Source organism: Tachypleus tridentatus, chromosome 3 (genome assembly GCF_004210375.1).
Source record: "Tachypleus tridentatus isolate NWPU-2018 chromosome 3, ASM421037v1, whole genome shotgun sequence".
In the NCBI taxonomy this organism is placed as follows: Eukaryota; Metazoa; Arthropoda; class Merostomata; order Xiphosura; family Limulidae; genus Tachypleus; species Tachypleus tridentatus.
The window spans coordinates 648,090-669,388 of NC_134827.1; the positions used below are offsets into that span (position 1 = coordinate 648,090).

Consider the following 21,299-nt stretch of genomic DNA (forward strand, 5'->3'; position numbering starts at 1 on the left):
AAAATTACAAAGAGGTGTGTTTATGTGGGCTTACTAAATCAAAAGTTATGTAGTTCTAGATGGCATCTTAGAAACTAAGAAACGTACAAGAATATTCCAAACGTCATGTTTGCAACCTGTGCCATATTACTTTAGATAACAAGATTTTATGTTTCTGGTGTTGGTGTAAATAAAAAGGTATATCTAACAACCGAGTTAGCGTGAAGCTTATGAAACGTATAAAATATAATTAGTAGTGGATAGAAAGAAAGTTACGATTTAGGCATTTTAAACCTGAACAGCATTTTATGTGTCACCAAGGCTAAATGGCCACATGAGACACCGCTGAGATTCAGGTATAATCGTTTCTCGTTATAAGTCACTAACAGGAGGGAAAGCAGCCAGCAGCAGCACCCGCTACCATAAGGGATATTTTCGAATCGTAGAACCGAATAATAGTTTTGCTGTATCTCGGTACGATTGTTTGTTTGGAAATTTCGCACAAAGCTATTCGAGGGCTATCTGTGCTAGCCGTCCCTAATTTAGCAGTGTAAGACTAGAGGGAAGGCAGCTAGTCATCACCACCCACCGCCAACTCTTGGGTTACTCTTTACCAACGAATAGTGGGATTGACCGTAACATTATACACCCCCACGGCTGGGAGGGCGAGCATGTTTAGCGCGACGCGGGCGCGAACCCGCGACCCTCGGATTACGAGTCGCACGCCTTACGCTCTAGGCATCTCGGTACGAACCGCGGGCCTTCAGATATGCAATTCGACTCGCTGACCAATAGGTTACATCCAGCCCATGGAGAGGAAGAACGTGATATGAAACAAAATGTGAAACACGACAACATAACAGAAACGAAAACGACTGTATGGATATTTGATAATGACAATGAGTTAAAGACTTCCCATAACAACTCTTACGAAAGGACAGAAACTTGTTAAAACGGTAACGTTGAATTCATTACAATACATCATACATGTCAATTAGTTAATTTATCGTATATCAATTAAACTGTGACACAATAATTAATTTAAATTGGATTAGTTTAAATCTTTCAAAATACGAAAGTTTTCAAAATGTAGTTAAAAGCTGATAGTTAAAAAATTAAGAATAATTTATGACGTATGTAAATATAATACAACCTCCACCTTTCTTGAGGTCAACAGTATTGTTTGTTTGTTTAGTTTGTTTTTTGGAATTTCGCGCAAAGCTACACGAGGGCTATCTGCGCTAGCCATCCCTAATTTAGTAGTGCAAGACTAGAGAGAAGGCAGCTAGTCATCACCGCCCACCAACAACTCTTGGGCTCCTCTTTTACCAACAAATAGTGGGATTGGCCGTCACTTTTTAACGCCCCCACGGCTGAAAGGGAAAGTATGTTTGATACGACGGGAATTCGAATCCGCGGCCCTCAGATTACGAGTCGAACGCCTTAACCCACCTGATCATGCCGGGCCGGTCAGCAGTTAGTCTATGGACATAAAACACTAACATCTGGGTTCATAGCCCAATGTGGCTTCGCTCTAAAACAAATATATAAATTCATTGTACATTTTATATCCCATCAACAGTGGCACAGCGATATGTTTGCAGACTTACAATGCTAGAAACCGGGTTTCCATATCCCTGTTGGGAAGAACACAGATAACACTGGTCAACAAAGTTTTTGTTGCATTTATATCAAACACTTGGTATTACATAATTTCTTGCCCTGATTTCAGATCTGAAGTTAGTTTTTTACTCAGTGCTCTACTTTTTTTGCAATCAAGGTATTTGAAAATCTCAAAATTTCGTCATCATCACATTGACGTCGTAGTCTATCATGAAAAATATGTGATAAAATATGTTATAAAACTCTTTAATATAGCTGGGTAATAAAAAGAAAATGCAAGATAGTATAAATGTATTCAAGTTATTTATATAAATTCAATTTTATATAAAGTTATAATTCAATTTATTTATATAAAACTGATTAGTAGATAAGACATTTGCTACTATGAGCAGGCAAAGCTCAATTGCAGTCTACTCAGGCATGAATTTCCGCTTGTAGCTCTTGCGTTTGTGGACTGTCTCAGGGCATTCTCGTTTAATGCTCCAGCAGTAATCTGCCATCATATGTTTGTCCCATCTCCCTTGGTAACGCTCTTCCATGGTCTTGAGGTCCTGATGGAACCGCTCGCCTTGCTCGTCACTTACAGCCCTGGGTTCTCAGGGAATCTATCAAGATGACTGTACAGGTAATGGAGTTTGACACTCACGTTACATCCAAGATCAGGAAAAGCTGACAACATATTCGCTACAAAAGTTTCATAGTTGTCAGCTTTATTACCGAGAAAGTTTGCCATCACCGCCACAAATGAAAGCCATGCAGTCCTTTCCTTGTCGTTCATCTTTCTGGCAAATTCTTGATCATGCACAAGTGCACGAATCTGTGGTCCATCAAAAACACCTGCCTTGATCTTCTCGAAGGACAAACCAGGGAGCACAGAAAATATGTGTTGGAAGCATTCACCGTCAGTATTCAACGCCTTTATAAACTGTTTCATCAAGCCCAGCTTGATATGGAGAGGAGGAAATATGATCTTTTCTCGACTGACAATTGATCGTTGACAATATTTGGCATACCTGCCTTCAGAGTCTCACGTATGGGCCACTCCTTCTGGTTCCAGTGCTTTCTCGAGCTCGGCTGTCCCACATGCAAAGATAGCAGGGATACTTTGTAAATCCTCTTTGTTGACCTAAGAGGAAAGTAACCATTTTGAGGTCCACACAAATTGTCCAGTTGTGCTCGTGGTATTTTAGTAGGTCAATCACAGTCTTAATGTCATTATATTCCTCTCGTAAATACACAGAGTGTCCAATTGGAACAGCTGCATAGACATTGTCATTATGAAGTAGAATGCACTTCAAACTTTGCTTAGAACAATCTAGAAATAATCGCCAGTCATTTGGATGGTATACTGGCATCCCTAATTCCTGAGAAGACCTGAGATATTATGACAATAAACAAACATATTCTCCTCTGTAAAAATGGCACAAAAGTCTGCTCCCGATTTCGGAAGTATGACACTTTAGTTGTATGGCTCATCTGATTCTTTTCTTGCATCCTGGAAGCTAACACTTCAGCTGCATTTTGGAGAGACCCAAATCACGCACATGGTCATTCAACTCTGGCTGGCTAAACTGTTGAGGAGTTAATGACTGTGGGGTCTCATAAGAAGGATCGCCAGATTCTGAAAGTATTTCTTGAGTTTCATCAGCAGTCTCTTGCTCTTGGTCACTACCCACATCTTCAGATGGAAGAAATCCTTTAAAAACTGGGATTGAGAGCTCATCAGAGTGCAGAGTAGGTCGGATTGCTGAGGGGATACTAGGATATGAGATTTTGTGTCTGTTTTTCTTGCCAATGCCCTTTGTATTGACCAGACAAAAATAGCAGTCAGTTGTGTGGTCCATCGGTTCTCGCCAGGTCATGGAAATCCCGAAAGGTAAACCCTTACGTTTCCTTTGTCCAGTCACGCAGCATTTTCTCGCAGTTATGACACACAATATGTGGGGCCCATTTCTTGTCTTGGTCACCAAGAGCAAGTCCAAAGTACGCTTTATAAGCACGCCTCAGAAACGATGTTATATTACGCCTTTGACGAATAAGCGTGAAGCATCCACAAATATAACAGAAAGCGTCCGGCTTGTTCTCACATTGACGTCTCCTTGTAGCCATGATCAGATCTGAAACAAAATCTAAACAATTTTAATATCTCTGTTGATAACATAAACGTGTAAGTGATTAACACGTTTCCTGCGATGGGACCCACCGGTGTCCCACTGTTGTCTTACCTTTAACTAAGTTACAGGCTAGAGACAAGTGTAACGACAACCTCACGTTATCATAGCTCATGCAGCACTGAAGCTGTCAGATGTACAAGAGCATCGCAGCAGTTGCCGGTTTGCCAATATAGGCATCACAGGAAACGTGTTAATTTGACCACAAAAGGCTAGAATGAAAAACTTAAAATTGCATTAAAACTAGAGCATGTAGAGCTGAACCGTTTTCATATTTGAATTTAGCAGGTCACAAAGGGTAAGAATGAGTAAAAAAATCTTATGCAACTGAGATTTCGAAAAAATTTGTTGACCTGTGTAATCCATTGTACAGTTTTGTACTTAACATCAAACAGACAAAACATGTTAAGGTATTAATATTTTCCGTACTTCTAATAATGTTTAGACACAATTATTCCAACTGGTGAATGTGCCTCCCCAGTGGTTCAGCGGTATGTCTGCGGACTTCCAACGCTAAAATCCGGATTTTGATACCCGTGGTAGGCAGAGCACAGATAGCCCATTGTGTAGCTTTGTGCTTAATTCAGAAAAACAAAACTGATGAATGTTTTTTCCGTTAGTTTGTTACGCTTAAACACATGAGATAACAAATGCGACGAAAGAGAACATAGCCATAGTGTTTTTTCTGTCAATATATTCAAATTTAATCTAGTTTCTTTCAGTTAAGCTGATGAAAGTGTTGGCCAATATTTAAAAAAAGAGAAATTACACTGCGTATACTAATCGCATTTCTGAGTTAGAAAAATATATATACATTAAAGCCCAACGGAAATAAATTGGGAGTAATTCGAAATAAGTTTATGGAAGCGCAGGAAAGAAGAGGACAAATGAAACTGTGAAATTTCAGCAGTTTTTCAATCATGAAACGAACGAGATATATTAATCTTGTAGATTGAAAAGAAGTTACAAAAATGAAAGAGCACAATCATGCTCGGTCCAAACTTTGTAAGCTGACGCAGTGTGAAACTGCAAGAAATAAAGAGAAGAACCCTGAAAGCGAAGCAAATGTGCAACAGCTGTGCAATGAAAGTAATAAAGATGTTAAGATAGGAAGGAACATCATAAAATACGAAGAAGCGTATTAGTATGTAATTACAAAAAAATAAATAACCTTCGCGTAATACAAATAAAGCCGACTTTTACAGTACATAGCTATTTTTATTTATATTTTATTTAAATGTTTGGCACGAATGTGTTTCGTCTACTAATAGTGATATTAAAGCTTTGTTTGTTTGTTTGTTGGAATTTCGCACAAAGCTACTCGAGGGCTATCTGTGCTAGCCGTCCCTAATTTAGCAGTGTAAGACTAAAGGGAAGGCAGCTAGTCATCACCACCCACCGCCAACTCTTGGAATATTAAAGCTACAACAGTACAGATCTCTAATGATACGAATAACTACTATATTACATTGCAAAGGAGATTACAAATAATAATGGCTGAGAGAATCTCCAGTAATTTCTAAATATAAAATACTGCCCAGATTCTTAGTTCTACGTTAACGTGTGTTTGAAAACCATTGAAAATCAAAGAACACACCTGGAGCGATGTTGTGTGTCTTATCACTTGTTTGTTTGTTATTATGCACAAAGGTAAACAAAGGACTACTTGTGTTCTGCCCATCACTGGTATCGAAATCCGGTGTATAGCAGTATAAGTCCTCAGACATACGTATCACTGTACTACTAAAGGGTATGTGTGTTATAAAAGTGGGACATATACGTTATGCACAAAAAGATATAAGATATTTCAATAAATGACTCTACTTTGCGAGGTTTTATTTGCAGTTTTGTCTTAACTCCTGGTATTAAACTAATATATATATGAGGTATAATAATTCTAAATGTTTTCAAAATTTATTTTTGACTTCCACTGAAGTATTCGTGTTTTTTACAATTTCATCCAAAGCTATTGTAGAGGTGGTTGGGTGTCCCTGATTTAGCAGTGATAGTGTAGAAGAAAGACAGCTAGTAATAAAATCACCCACCGCCAACTTTTGGGCTACTCCTGTACCAACGAATAGTGGGAGTGGCCGTCACACTATAACAATACTACATCTTAAACGGCGAATATGTTCGGTGAAGGGATTCGAACTTGCGACCTATCCACCTGGCCATATCGGACCATAGGAACCCAATTAGACTTCTGATTTATTAAAGGCCACTTACAGTGACCAAAAATAAAGCTAAAAAAACCGTACGTGACCCAAAAAGAGAGGGTATGATGACCAGATAATCTTAAAACGTTAACAGTTCACAGCTGTGTGCTAATTAAATCAGATTGGGCTTTGTTTAAATTTTTATAAATAAATTTCTAAGGAAAACATCCACCAGCTTATTCGAGATTTCAGCTTTTTGTTATCTCTAATTTGATCTCATAGTACTAGTTTTCAGAAATAATCCATAATCTTATTATAAAATATTTTGTAAAAAATTGGAACTTTCATTACGTTTTACGTCTTTTTAGCTAAGTCGTCGTAAGAACCAATGTCATGACAATTCACTCAATAGTCTTAATAAAAACTCTGACATTTAAAGATATCATTATAACTGTAAACTTTTGAAAAAGTGTGTTCACAAACAGATTAATTTGAGTTTAGAAATACTAGTTTTCAGAAATAGCATTTTTATAAAAGTATTTTTTAAAGGAAAACGTCTATGAAATGGAGATAAACCTCCATTATTGTTACAATAAATAGCTCTTAAAACTCTTTCACAAACCTCTAAACTGCAACATTCTACTCCTCGTAACAAATGGAACAAGAAAACTAATCTCCCAGTGTTAACTCCTATATTATAAACTCGAATTTTTACTGAAACAGGTGGAAAAGACTATCAATTTTCATATTTTTATTTTTATTTTCAGTACGTAAGAGGTAACTGGATATACGGTTATAGAAGATTAGGGACAGCTTATTTTCTTCTATGGATTTTTTTAAGGGGAAGTAGGATACTCAAAAAAAAAGGTCTATTATAAAGTATTTAGCCAAGGTGAAGAATTTGAAGCTACCTTCTCTTGTCTTTTTAGCTTATTCAAATATTGTCTATACCATGAGATTTGTTTATTTTTAATTAAGCACAAAACTACACATATGGCTAGCTGTGCTTTGTCCACTATGGCTATCGAAACCCGGTTTTTAGCGTTGTATATCCACAGACATTCCGCTGTGGCATTGGGGTGGCCACCATGAGGTGAGGAAACATGTTGTTTCCTTTTTTTCTCTCACAAAGTTTATTATGCTTAAATAGTCTGGTTATATTTAGATTAAAAAAAAAACAACGACAACTGAGGACCACCTAGAATGATAACAGTAAAATGGACGAATTTAAAATTTTCAAGAATTCATATTCTCACCAACTAGAGTATAATTTAGAACGTGCATCAGACAATGCTAATAATACACGATGAGAGAGGCCCGGCATGGCCAGGTGGTTAAGACACTCGAGTTGTAATCCGAGGGTCGCGGGTTCGAATCCCTGTCACACCAAAATGCTCGCCCTCTTAGCCGTGGGGCGTTATAATGTTACGGTCAATCCCACTCTTTGTTGGTAAAAGAGTAGCCTAATAGTTGGCGGTGGGTGGTGAAGACTAGCTGCCTTCCCTCTAGTCTTAAACTGCTAAATTAGGGACGGCTAGCGCAGATAACCCTCGTGTAGCTTTGCGCGAAATTCAAAACAAACCAAACCACAATGAAAGGTCGTTAAAGGCGTTAGTAAACGTGTGCTAATTTTACTGTTATAAGTATGATGTTTGGTAAACGTTAAAGGTAAATACTGGCACAGTGTTTAAAATTACACTTTTTACGTTTGTCTTGAAAATCTTACTTTAAAATGTGTAAAAAACAGCGCTAGATTAGTAGGTTTTATAATGTTACCACTGTACTTTATTTTGATCATTCGCTTAACTCAGTAGTTTTAAGACAGGTCAAACTCTTCGAAGTGTTGCTTCTTCATTTAGTTGCTACAATCTGGCTAAGATACAGCTTGAATATCCAGAGTATAATAGGTTAGGCTACGGGCTGCAGCCTTGCTGGCTGATAATGCATTTATTTCTCGTTATTTTGGATTCTGATTTCAGCTAATCGAGACATCTCATTATTTTCTGTATGTTTGTTAATTATCATCCGATCAGTATGCTCAGTTTTGATGTTTATATCTTTGTTTTCAGTTCACCTTCAACATTCTTTGTAAAGATTTATTTTGTGTAGTTACCGTGTAATCATTTCCATACCAACTGACACATTTTAACAAGTTTTATTAACTGAATCCTTCAATTATTCTCTTATCTTATAGGCTCTAACTACCTACTTGTGATTAATGTTATTAATTGAAAATACAACAGACGAACGTGTATTTTATTCTATTTTATCCAGTTAACCCTACTTCAATATGAATATACAAAATGTTTACAGTTCTTTAGCATTGATTATGAAATGGAAAATTACTTATTAAAAAAAACGAATTGAACAATCATCGTTAGAATTTTTCTAGCCTAAATTAATGATTGTTACCTTCCAAAGTTGTTGTAATTTAAATTATATGGTAGCATGCATATCTTTTCTCGTGCTGCATTTTTGCTAGTTTTTCTTTTGAATTTATGTGTAAGGTTTAATACATTTAAATTACATAGTTTAAGAAAATATGATGTTAAATTTTACAAATGTATAAAGTTAAGGAATCCAACCTTTATATTTTTAGCCCGACATAACGGCTCGTAGAATGACTCCTATTTTTTTTTTCACATACAAATTTTTAACCATTTGTTCTGTCTCTTGAACGAGTTGAGATCTCATTACAGCTGCGACTATTGAGGATTTCCTAGTATTTCTAAAAATTGATGCATATAATAACTTATATATTTATATGAGTATGTGGTTGAAATATTAAAAAAAGCTCTTTTCAAATTCATTCAGCATTTCACTTCTTAAACAACCATTCACCACGCCAGGCCTTCGAGTAAGTGTACAAAGTTAACTGTAAAGGAGGATCGCGGGTTCGAATCCCGTCACACCAAACATGGTCACCCTTTCAGCTGTGGGGCGTTATAAAATTAGAGTCAATCCCAATATTCGTGGGTAAAAGAGTAGCTCAAGAGTTGGCGGTGGGTGGTGATGACTAAACTGTTTGCCTTCTAGTCTTACACTGCTAAATTAAGGATGGGTAGCAAAAATAGTTCTTTGCGCGAAATTCAAAAACAAACAAATGAGCACTTACTCGATGTTAAGATTGTGTGAGGGCGATAACTTCTAATATCAAAATTCTCAACATTTATAAAGCTTAGTCATTTTTGCTTGAACAGATAGGTTAATTTTACAGTAAGAAAATAAAATCGGCTGTTAAAGGTCAACGTATAGTATTTCTTAATGTGATAAATACTAGGTTTCAAAAGCAAAAAACTTACACAGCGGGTGTCGTATGACTTGGTAGAGGTGTCCCAGCACAAGAGCACAATAATGTGAGGAAGATAACAGAAGCACGTGAAGGAATATCTAAGTATGTAATTAATAGTTAACTTATTTCAATTTTAATTAAAAAATATAATTTATTAATGCTGATAATCTTAAAACATTAACGAATCCAGTGAATTGTATTATAAATTGACATTCACTTTGGTGCGTAGTTTATTTATACTAACTTGCTTGTGATCTGATAAACCAAAATAAAACTTATTATATTTTAATTTTGTAACTAGTGAAACAAAAATATGTTTAAATTTCTTTCATAATTCTCTTGTTTTTTATCATTCTTTTCTCATTCATCTTCTCTCTATGTATTTTAGTTATCAAGTTAGAGTCAGTAAGTTGTTGGAAAGAAGTATCTATAATGTAATATTATTTTACCTTGCTCTCCGATCCTCTTTCTTACGACGTCTTATTAAAACATTGTCTGCTCAATTTAACAACTTTTCGAGTCTCATATGTTATGTTTTAAAGACGGCCCGGCATGGCCAGGTGGGTTAAGGAGTTCGACCCCTCATCTGAGGGCCGCGGGTTCAAATCCCCGTCGCACCAAACATGCTTGCTCTTTCAGCCGTGGGGGCATTATAATGTTACGGTCAATCCCACTATTCGTTGGTAAAAGAGTAGCCCAAGAGTTGGCGGTGGGGGGTGATGACTACCTGCTATCCCTCTGGTCCTACACTGCTAAATTAGGGACTGCTAGCGCACATAGCCCTCGAGTAGCTTTGCACGAAATTCAAAAACAACATCGTTATTAGCTACTACTTTTTTATTTATTGGACTTCCTGTAGGTATTGTTTTCTAAAGATGTATAATTGGAAATTATTTAAACTGTTTGGGTAGGTTTTAATCAAAGTTTATTTGTAAGAATATGAGGTAGAAATTAAAAATATACTTAAAAATACAAGTAACATTTCATTCTGGTTTTTAGATTTAAAAATAAAGTGTATCTAGCAGTACAGCGGTAACTGTGAGGGTCTCGAGTTTGAATCATGTCACCAGTGTTATATTTTATGAACTAGGATTTTAAATTCATGAGTTGTTTTATTTTTTGCTTTGTCGATTTTTTTATTCATGTCACGTTTCAAACAGTAACAAGATATTATGAAATCACGCTTCCAACGCTAATGCGTAGCTTTTATTTTAACCGAGCGAAAATAGTAATTTAAAGTAGGAATTAAACCCCTCTCAATAAACACATTTTCGTAAGACGCTTGCAACTTATCGGTGAGTAACATTAGCTTTTTAAATACACAGAATAAATAACCCAATGCTTCTTCAAAGTTTTGTATGCTAATTCGCATTATGTGCAATTGTGTAAAAGTAATAGTTTAATTTTTAATAAGCACTTGATCCTGTTTTACACTGATGTTAATTAAACCTGGTGATGTAGACAATCTACAGCATTTCAAAGACCTATAGAGACACTTTAAAAACATTTATCTAGTGTACGTTACTAGATGACGCCACAGAACAAAAGTTCAGTCTAACACGGCGATCAGATGAAATTTGTTAAGCCTACGTCCAAAATGCTTTTTCACTGGTTTTTTAACAACAATAGGTAAGGGTAGGGGTGTAGAAGGGAGTTGCAAAGTTGGGGGGAGGACTTTGTAGATACGCAGATTTTACAATGAGAGGTTAGAAATATGAGAAGCTGCTTTTAGCAGTCCCCACGCTGCCAAAGTGGGTTTTGGTGGCGTGTCCCCCAGATAGTTAATATAATAATATAACTTAAAGTTGCTATGTAAGTGAATAATGTAAGTTTGTTTCTTGCTTTGAATTTCGGGCAAAGCCACACGAAGGCTATTGCGCTAGCCGTCCATAATTTAGCAGTGTAAGACTAGAGGAAATAGTGAGATTGATTGTTACATAATAACGCCCCACGGCTGAAAGGGCGAGCATGTTTGGTGCGACCGGATTTGAACCAGCGACTCTCAACTTACCAGTCGAACACCTTAACCCATAGGATCATGCCGGGCCCTAATTATAAGAGTGGAGATGCTAAAGCAACCCCGGTTACGACGCATCTGACAGGCTAATGTGAAACAGAAATAAGTACGATATATTTCCTTTTGCTGTTCTCAAAAGAAAATTTTGTGTTGCAAAAACATCGAACTAAGGGGAGTCAAAACTGCATAAAGTACGTACCAACTTTTATTATTGAAAATTATGTACAATACACACATGTACAATACAATCAGTTTCATCGTTAATAGAGGGCCCGGCATGGCCAAGTGTGTTAAGGTGTTCGACTTTAGTCTGAAGGACGTGGGTTTGAATTCCAGTTGAACCAAACATGCTCGCCCTTTCAGCCGTGGGGGTGTTATAAGTGACGGTCAATCCCACTATTCGTTGGTAAAAGAGTAGCCCAACAGTTGGCGGTGGATGGTGATGACTAACTGCCTTTTCTCTAGTCTTACTCTGCTAAATTAAGACGGCTAGCGCAGATAGCTCTCGTGTAGCCTTGCGCGAAATTCAAAACAAACAACGCAACTGATGAATGTTTTCTTTATATATTTGAATTTAAATTAATCAAACATACTCATGTATTGAACGTAAAGCGTGACAATAACATTATATATATATATATATATGAAACTCTCTCGCGAACTTTCATTTTGAAATAGTCACACACACATAAAGATTTGAATATACTTCGTTGAAGCTTAATTAAAAGCATATCTTTAAATTTCTTTGAGTTTCATTTCTTTTCTCATCAAAATACATTTTACAGTTTCGTTTTGCATTTCGTGTCACAGTTTTACTGTATTTCAGTAATACAGATTGATATAAAGTGCAATTAGTTCCCAAAAACTCAGAATGAAGTAAATTAGTTTGCTCTTAAGAATTCATATTGAAATAAAATGTGTAAATAGCTCTTAAGAATTCAATACATCACCATTAGCTCTGAAGACTTCTGTATTGACATAAAGTGCAATGTGCTTTCAGGAATCCAGACTGAAATAAGGTATAATTAGCTTTCAGGGATCCAGATTGATATCAAGTATAATTGGCTTTCAGGAATTCGAACTGAAACAAAGAACAAAACATTACTCAGTAAACTGGTCTAAGAAACGAAAGAGGAAAACATGCAGCAAACGGTATTTCAGAAAAAATTTCTGTATTCGCTGGGACTTGAAGATGAAAAACCTTTTATTTTAAGGCTTACCAATCATATACAGATTGGTAAACGTACATATTTTTTGTGGAAGAAATGTAACACTCCTGAATTTCTCTTGGTTCTAGAAATTATGTTATTTTTAAGTAGAACTGTTTCCAGTGTCTCTCATATTTCAGGTATTTTATCATAAGTTGCAGTAGAGCTTCTGTCTTGATATTTTACCAGTGAAATATTATAAGAGTAAATAATTCCTTATCATTCCACACAGGATAGCATAATTTAAGAAACAGTGCAATTTCACCAGATTACAATTATGCAACATTTTTAATAAGGTATTTCAGCCTTCCAGATAGCATTGTTATTGTAATTAAAGACTTTAAAAGGTCCAACCTTCACTACTGAGCGATATAATTATTTTTAAGGTGCACAGTTAATCCTCAATACTTCACTTAATAACTTTGATTCAATAGAATAACCATACAGTTTAGTTTAAAAATATTAAAGATTTTCCAGATTGCAATGGTGTAGAATTTAAAGAAAACCTGGATTGTTCCACGTGTGTTTATAGTCCTCGCAAGCATATACCTGATAATTTATAAGCTTAAACACAAACACGATCGACTGCTTGCATCTGAGGTACATTTAAGTCTTTTTTACTTTGTGTTGTTTCTCAAGTTGGTTCTAATAGTTCCTTCTGCTATTGGTCCTAAAGAGTGAGCATCTAACGAATGACATCCGTTATTTTGTGAACTTCTTTAGTATTTCAACTAAAGACCTAGAACAGAATGGTCGTAGAAACTTGTTTATAGTTTGCCCATTACTAAGGATTAACATTTTGCTAATCAATTTAGAAAATAAAGTTACATTTACACTGCTGTTAAAGTAATAAGCGCAAACGTCGTTTATTTTTTCAACTATAGGATATTATTTACTATAAATATTATTTTGTCTAATAGAGTAAAGGTCGTTTTTTTATAATTTTATTGCCCCAAAAAGTCTAAATCCCTCTTGTGTTACAAGTTCTAAAAAATAACTGTATGAATACACGGTTTATTATTCATTGTAATTATCATTATAGAATTTAAGCAGGTCTTACGGTATAAGTTGTTACATAATACTATTCAATCCTCTAAGTATACTTTGTATGTATCACACACATATTTCATGAACTGGGGAAACATGTGAAGATAAATATGGCGCTGACACTATCTAGTGATTTGGCGCAAGTTACTCGCTAGTCACTGTATTAAAGTGTATTACTTTAAGTTGCATTATAAACATATTCTTATATTGTCTTCTCAGCTTTCTAGCATGTCGCTTACGTCACATAGACACAACAGTTTAGTAATCTATTTTCCAGAGTACGATCGTATTATTGTAATCACCAAACAAATTCTGACCTCTTTATGGGCATTCTCTGAAATGTAGGACCAGCATGGTCAGGTGGTTAGGGTGCTCGACTCGCAATCTGAGGGTCGCTGATTCGAATCCTAGTCACACTAAACATGTCGCCCTTTCAGCCGTGGGGGTGTTATAATGTGACGGTCAATTCCACTATTCGTTGATGAAAGAGTAGCCCAAGAGTTGGCGGTGGGTAGTAATGACTAGCTGCCTTCCTCTAGTTTTACATTGCAAAATTATGGACGGCTAACGCAGACAGCCCTCGTCTAGACTTTTTCCGGAATGTAGGTTTGGCATGGCCAGGTGGTTAGAATGCTCGACTAGCAATCTGAGGGTCGTGGGTTCGAATCCCCGTTACACCAAATATGCTCACATCATCAGTTTTTGTCTCAGCACATCTGGGGACTTACAACGCTAGAAATCCGGTTTCGATGCCCGTGCTTTGCAGAACACAAATAGCTCATTGTGTAGCTTTTTTTCCTTTACCTTACACAAACAAACGAAGATGTACATTGGATTATCTACGCAGGGTCCGCCAAAGGTGTCGAACCCAAAATATTACGTATTTAGAAGTCCTGCGATCCATGGAGGACTGCATGATTTGATTCCAATCAAAATATGAAACACATCATAAACCTAAGAGGTAAATAGACATAAACCTAAAAGGTAAATATACACAAGTGATACTGACAACATTCTTAAACTAATACGTGATTGATGTTCTCTTTCCAAATAAACGTTATTATTGTTTCCCACGAGTAGAAGACCCAGGAATCGATTATAGCTATCATCCTCAGAAGGTTTTGTATACACCCGTTTAATAATGGACCTCTCCTTCGTTCGTACAGCTCGAACTCGTTGCCCCTACCCTACACAGTTCCCGCCTCAGTCGGCGTGGAGGGTACGTTCTGTTTTGGTTCAAAAACTTTTCCAGTTCATAAGTAAATATTTTGTCGGTGTTCTTTCTGTGCCTTATGTATGCAGAGCTGTAATTAAAAAAAATATCTCTTACTAAGTATTTTGTTTTCTATAAATCGTAACTTGGGTTGTAGTCTACAAATCTCAGATGTGATAGAACTGTAGCGTCTGAATTTGCCAGGGTTTAGCTGTTTTGACTCTTCTAAGCCATAAACGGGAGAGGTGGGAAAAAAAAAAAGACTCTAGGATTTTGGCTATCTTAATGTGAAGTAAGTATTTAATTGTTCCACAACATAGATGCTTGGCAGCTTAGTAAATCTTATCCTGGTCTGATGTATTTTTATTGGAGGTGTGAATGTTAGATTCATGAGATGTTTTATTACTTGTTCCTATATGTTGTTGTTTTTTTCAGCCAAGAAACTCAGGATAGTTTAGTAAGTTGATTTCAGTTAATAGCTTCAGTATTGTAAAATAGTACTTCTGTAATACAGTGATTTAATCGATTCGTAATCATCACACCTACTGATCCGATAATGAGTCTACGTTTTCTAAAATGATCTTGAGTAAATGTATTTTGTCAGCTATTTAATAGACGCTCGTCTGAAACATTCATATATACCAGAATTACGATGTTTTAGTTTAATAATTTGTTCAATAAGCTGCTTACTACATGTTTTGGCCACATTTAGCTCAAGAGTTGGAAATTCGAACAAAAATTATTAAGAACGACATAAATTAACTATGAAAACGTGGAAAACAACAACCAGAAAACATCACACGTGACATCTTTTGCACTTGGAAACGAATTGCTTTTTTCAAGTTATAGAAGTACTGTGAACTGTGTTCTTGTTCCCTCCAAACTTTGATAGATTACCCATTGAGTGAGTGTTTTTAATGTATCTATAAACTGTGTTCTTGTTCTCTCCAAACTTTGATAGATCACCCGTTAAGTTCGTATTTTTAATGTATCTATAAACTGTGTTCTTGTTCTCTCCAAACTTTGATAGATCACCCATTAAGTTCGTATTTTTAATGTATCTATAAACTGTGTTCTTGTTCTCTCCAAACTTTGATAGATCACCCATTAAGTTCGTATTTTTTATGTATATTTAACATGGGAAAAAAATAGTGAACATTATTTAACTTTAGACTATGTATAAATAGGAATGATTCAAATAACGTATCATTTCATAGTACTTCTCTTTACGATGCATTTACTCAGATATATTCGTAACTTCATTTTTATTCAAAGTGCTCATAAGCAATTGTTTGCTAAATATATCATATATTTCATGCGTGTTACAGTATATATATTTTTTATCTGTGTCTGTTAAAGACAAACACGTATTTAATGTTCGTTCAGGTGGCAATTCAGTAACGGAAACATTAATCATATAAACATTTTGCGGAGAAGAAAAAGTTTACTGGAGTGTAGTAAAATTTTACTGAGTATGAATAGCCATACAAAACTAATAAAACAAGGGTGAAGATTTTATTCTAGTTCATCTGCAACCAGTAAGTATTTTCGGAAGTGCTATTTCTCTGTTTCAGGTTCTAATCGGTTAAGTCTGGTTTGAATTTCGCGCAAAGCTACACGAGGGCTATCTGCGTTAGCCGTCCCTAATTTAGCAGTATTAGACTAGAGTGAACACAGCTAGTCATCACCACCCACCGCCAACTCTTGGACTACTTTTACCAACTAATATTGGGATTAACCGTCAAATTATGAAACCCTCACAGCTGAACATGTTTGATGTAAGAGAGAATCGAACCCGCGACCCTCGCGTTACGAATCGATTGCCTTAACCACCTGGCCATGCCGGGCCTGACTGCGCAGGCAAGCTCAGTAAAATAACGCGTAACAATCTAAATATTCAAATAATGGATTTTGATCTTTAAATAATAATTGTTGTAATGGAAAGTAAGGTGAATGTTCTTTTTTTTCTTCTTCGAAATGCAATACTGGCGTTTCAAAAGAAATTTCTGAAATGTCATATGTTTACATTGTTTTATGCGGGCCTTATAAATAGAGAATGTTTTTTAGAGTATTCGTTATATTTTAATTTGAATACAAATACATGTCTTAAAGGAGTATTTTGTTTCGTAAGAATGGTTATAATATTTTTATATTACGTATAAAAAAGATGTTCATTTCCAACATAAGTTTCTGTCCAGTTGTGTACCAGACAAGTTATGATATGCTCAACTGAGTAATCACAACATAAACAATGTATGCCAGAGAACTTACTGTATAAACAATGTTACCACATCTGAGTAGCTACAGGATAAACGGTTTTGTATCTGAGTACCCGTTCGTATACGTAATGCTACACTTGAGTTCCCACATACTATCTGAGTGCCTGTATAATAAGATAGGATATGGCTCAGTACCTACACAGTGAAGTGTGGTGTATTTGAGAAACTCCAAAATAAGTTATTTCACATACATGATAAGTCACACTATACCTGAGCTTCTAAACGTGTGTACCTAAAAAGTAGGTTATACAATACCTACAACGTTCTTTGTCATATCTACGTTCCTACAGAAAAGTTATGTTAGCTACGCTGGAGAGTAAACGCAACTGTACTTAAACGCTTTTGTCGTTCTCTCAGAATACACGACTGAGTTATTACCATAATTTTGTACAAAAGAAAGTTTCTTTTTTAAAACTAACTCTTTTCAATTTCATTTTGCTTCAAGCAAATGTATAAATCCCGTTTAGCGTCTGTTTTTACTTGTTTTATCTTTGAATTTCGCGCAAAGCTACACGAGGGCTATCTGTCCCTAGCTTAGTAGTATAAGGCTAGAGGGAAAGCAGCTAGTCATCACCACCCACCGCCAACTCTTGGGCTACTCTTTAACTAACGAATAGTGGGATTGACCGTCACATTATAACGCTCCAACGGCTGAAAGGGCGAGCACGTTTAGTGCGATGGGGAGTCGAACGTCTTAACCCACCTAGCCATGCCGGGCCGCGTCTGTTTCATGTTTCCATAAAGTACCAAAAGAGTTCAAAATAATTCCCCTTTTTTCTTTCTCTTTTCTTTCTCTGATTTCTAAAGAATATTTATTTCATAACGACACAAAGATAACTCTCAGAATGTAATTTTGTAGTTAAATTATTTTATTCCTTCTAAGCTATATTCATTCTATTAATAATTACTGAAAATATCAATGAAATCTAAATTATACAGATAATTAATGCTTGTACATCTTCATATTTGTACAAATAACTTTAATTTTTTCTCTAGGATACTAAACTGTTATTATTTGAATACATAATTAAACTATAAATTTATTGGGTTATAACGACAGTGAGGATGCAAAATAAAAAAGGGTTAGCGCTTTAAAATATTCTAACACTGGCATCCAACTATATAAAAGGACAAAATGACCTTTCTGCAAAGTTTTCGACCTCTCAGCCGTTGGAGCGTTATAATGCGACGGTCAATTCCACTATTCCTTAGTATGAGAGTAGCCCAAGAGTTGGCGGTGGGTGGTGATGATTAGCTGCCTTCCCTCTAGTCTTACACTACTAAATTAGGGACGGCTAGCACAGATAGCCCTCGAGTAGCTTTGTGCGAAATTCAGAACAAACCAAACCAATCTTCACGGTTTTCTAGCCTAGCGGAGTTTGTACATGACTTGAAGAGTTGAAATAGACGTAAGATGAAATACATTGTGATCGAATACCGTAGATGACCTTGATTGTATAGTTAATCTAGAAAGGTTTTAAATTTCAGGTACAAAACCTCTGTCTCTCTCTGTCTGTCTATGTATCTATCTATCTATACATATATATATATATTTCGTTCGGTGTTTTTTTTTTAAATGCTTGATTAGATGTGAATAATATTTTTGAATGATCTTGTGATCTTTGTGAAGGGAAGTTTCAGGAGAACACGCTGACTGCTCTTCCTAGTAACACTATTCAGATCCTCCGCAGCCTGGCATAGCCAGGTGTTTAAGGCACTCGACTCGTAATCCGAGGGTGGCGGATTCAAATCCCCATAACTCCAAACATGCTCGCCATTTCAGCCGTGAGGCGTTATAAAGTCACTGTCAATCCCACTGTGCATTGGTAGAAGAGTAGCCCAAGAGTTGGCGGTGGGTGGTGATGAGTAGCTGCCTTCCCTCTAGTCTTACACTACTAAATTAGGGACGGCTAGCTCAGATAGCCCTCGTGTAGCTTTGCGCGAAATTCAGAACAAACCGAAACCAGTTCTCTATTCTATATATTAATATTTTCTCTTACTTTATTTCATTTTTCTTGTTTTTGGTATTTATTATAAAATAATGTGAGGAAGATAACAGAAGCACGTGAAGGAATATCTAAGTATGTAATTAATAGTTAACTTATTTCAATTTTAATTAAAAAATATAATTTATTAATGCTGATAATCTTAAAACATTAACGAATCCAGTGAATTGTATTATAAATTGACATTCACTTTGGTGCGTAGTTTATTTATACTAACTTGCTTGTGATCTGATAAACCAAAATAAAACTTATTATATTTTAACTTTTTAACTAGTGAAACAAAAATATGTTTAAATTTCTTTCATAATTCTCTTGTTTTTTTTTATCATTCTTATCTCATTCATCTTCTCTATGTATTTTAGTTATCAAGTTAGAGTCAGTAAGTTGTTGGAAAGAAGTATCTATAATGTAATATTATTTTACCTTGCTCTCCGATCCTCTTTCTTATGACGTCTTATTAAAACATTGTCTGCTCAATTTAACAACTTTTCGAGTCTCATATGTTTTGTTTTAAAGACGGCCCGGCATGGCCAGGTGGGTTAAGGCGTTCGTCCTCTCATTTGAGGGCCGCGGGATCAAATCCCCGTCGCACCAAACATGTTCGCCCTTTCAGCCGTGGGCACGTTATAATGTGATGGTCAATCTCACTATTTGTTGGTCAAAGAGTAGCCCAAGAGTTGGCGGTTTGTGGTGATGACTAGCTTTTTTCCCTCTAGTCTTACACTGCTACATTATGGACGACTATCGCAGATAGCCCTCGAGTAGCTTTGCGCGAAATTCGAAACAAACAAACAATGTTTTGAAGGTTAAACGTGACTTCAGCGGTGAGGATATCTTGGTGAATTATCATGTGAATCAGAATGGGCTTTGTAAACCCGTGGCTTTTGGAATGTGTATGCGATTAAAAAGATGAATAAATGTTTGAAATCAAGTAAGAAATTCTGGTGTTTAGAATATTAATAAGAAAGAAAACAAAACAACACCAACACGGACGTGAGGGGAAAAAAACTCAGTTGTTGAAAAATAGGATAAAAACAGCAATACGGAAACTTGAGGTATAAAAAAAATCACTTATGATGAAAAGTTTTTGATTGTTTTTCCCTGATTTTACGAGATAATGCGATGAAGCCGTTAATGGTAAAATGTTCCATCATTACTATACCTGAAGGAAAAACAGTGCATATGTTAAACTCATTATTATTAATGTATTATTTACGTCGTTCACTCACCCTCAAAATCTGAATTACTCAGTTATAAACCGAACTATGAACCTACATAATAGCTTATTTATGAATCAGATTGTCGATATTCAACCAGCCCTGAAACAGAGATCTACACGTAACACGGTTTATTTTAACCGAAACAGCGTAGATCGTATTAAAATTGCAACAAGGCCTATTAACTTTACTTTGGTCATATTTTATTCCAGTTGATTGTATGTTAGACATTTGTTTTGATAATTAATGGTATTTAAAATAATTGGTAAATACATGTTTGTGTGTATGTGAGTGTGTATAAATTAAGATTATTTTCGTTCAAGACAAGTAGAATGTGTAGTTATCCGAAAGTTTCTGTATTAAATGTTTATTATATTTACAAAATTCCTAATTTAAGAAACAGAATTGGTGTTTATGTCCATGGTTTGTCTGGTCATTTAGAAGTTTCTGTATTAAAATATTATTTTCACCGAATTCCTAATAAGAAAGAAAAAACATAATTGGGGTTTATGTCCGTGGTTTATCTGGTCTTCTAAAAGGGTTTGTATTAAAATGTCATTTTCACTGAATTCCTAATAAGAAAGAAAAAACATAATTGGGGTTTATGTCCGTGGTTTATCTGGTCTTTTGAACGTTTCTGTGTTAAAGTGTCATTTTCAAGGAATTCATAATAAGAGAGTATAAAGATAATTGGGGTTTATGTCAGTGGTTTATCTGGTCTTTTGAACGTTTCTGATTAAAATGTCAATTTCACCGAATTCCTAATAAGAAAGTAAAAAGATAATTCGGGTTTATGTCCGTGGTTTATCTGGTCTTTTGAAAGTTTCTGATTAAAATGTCATTTTCACCTAATTCTTAATAAGAAAGAGAATAGATAATTGGGGTTTATGTCCATGATTTACCTGGTCTTTTGAAAGTTTCTGTATTAAAATACTTATCGTATTCACAAGATTCCTAATAAAACAAAAACAAAAAAACCCACCAGAAATTATGGTCTATACCTGTGGTTTATATTCCATATATATTTATAAAGATAAAATATTGTCTCCAACGAGGGCTTCTTTAAGGAAATTGCGGTCAACTTTAAACGG

The 21,299-nt window shown here is 35.6% G+C and overlaps 1 protein-coding gene across 1 annotated transcript in view; it reads left to right on the top strand.

The window, feature by feature from the left end:
• The first annotated feature begins 14,700 nt into the window (after window positions 1-14,700).
• The window catches only part of LOC143246179 (ras-like GTP-binding protein rhoA), an 88,938-nt gene continuing 82,339 nt past the window's right edge, over window positions 14,701-21,299 (top strand). Inside the window, exon 1 of the mRNA XM_076492392.1 lies at window positions 14,701-14,998. The gene's annotated coding sequence lies outside the window, so the exon portion shown is untranslated. The remainder of the gene's footprint in view (window positions 14,999-21,299) is intronic.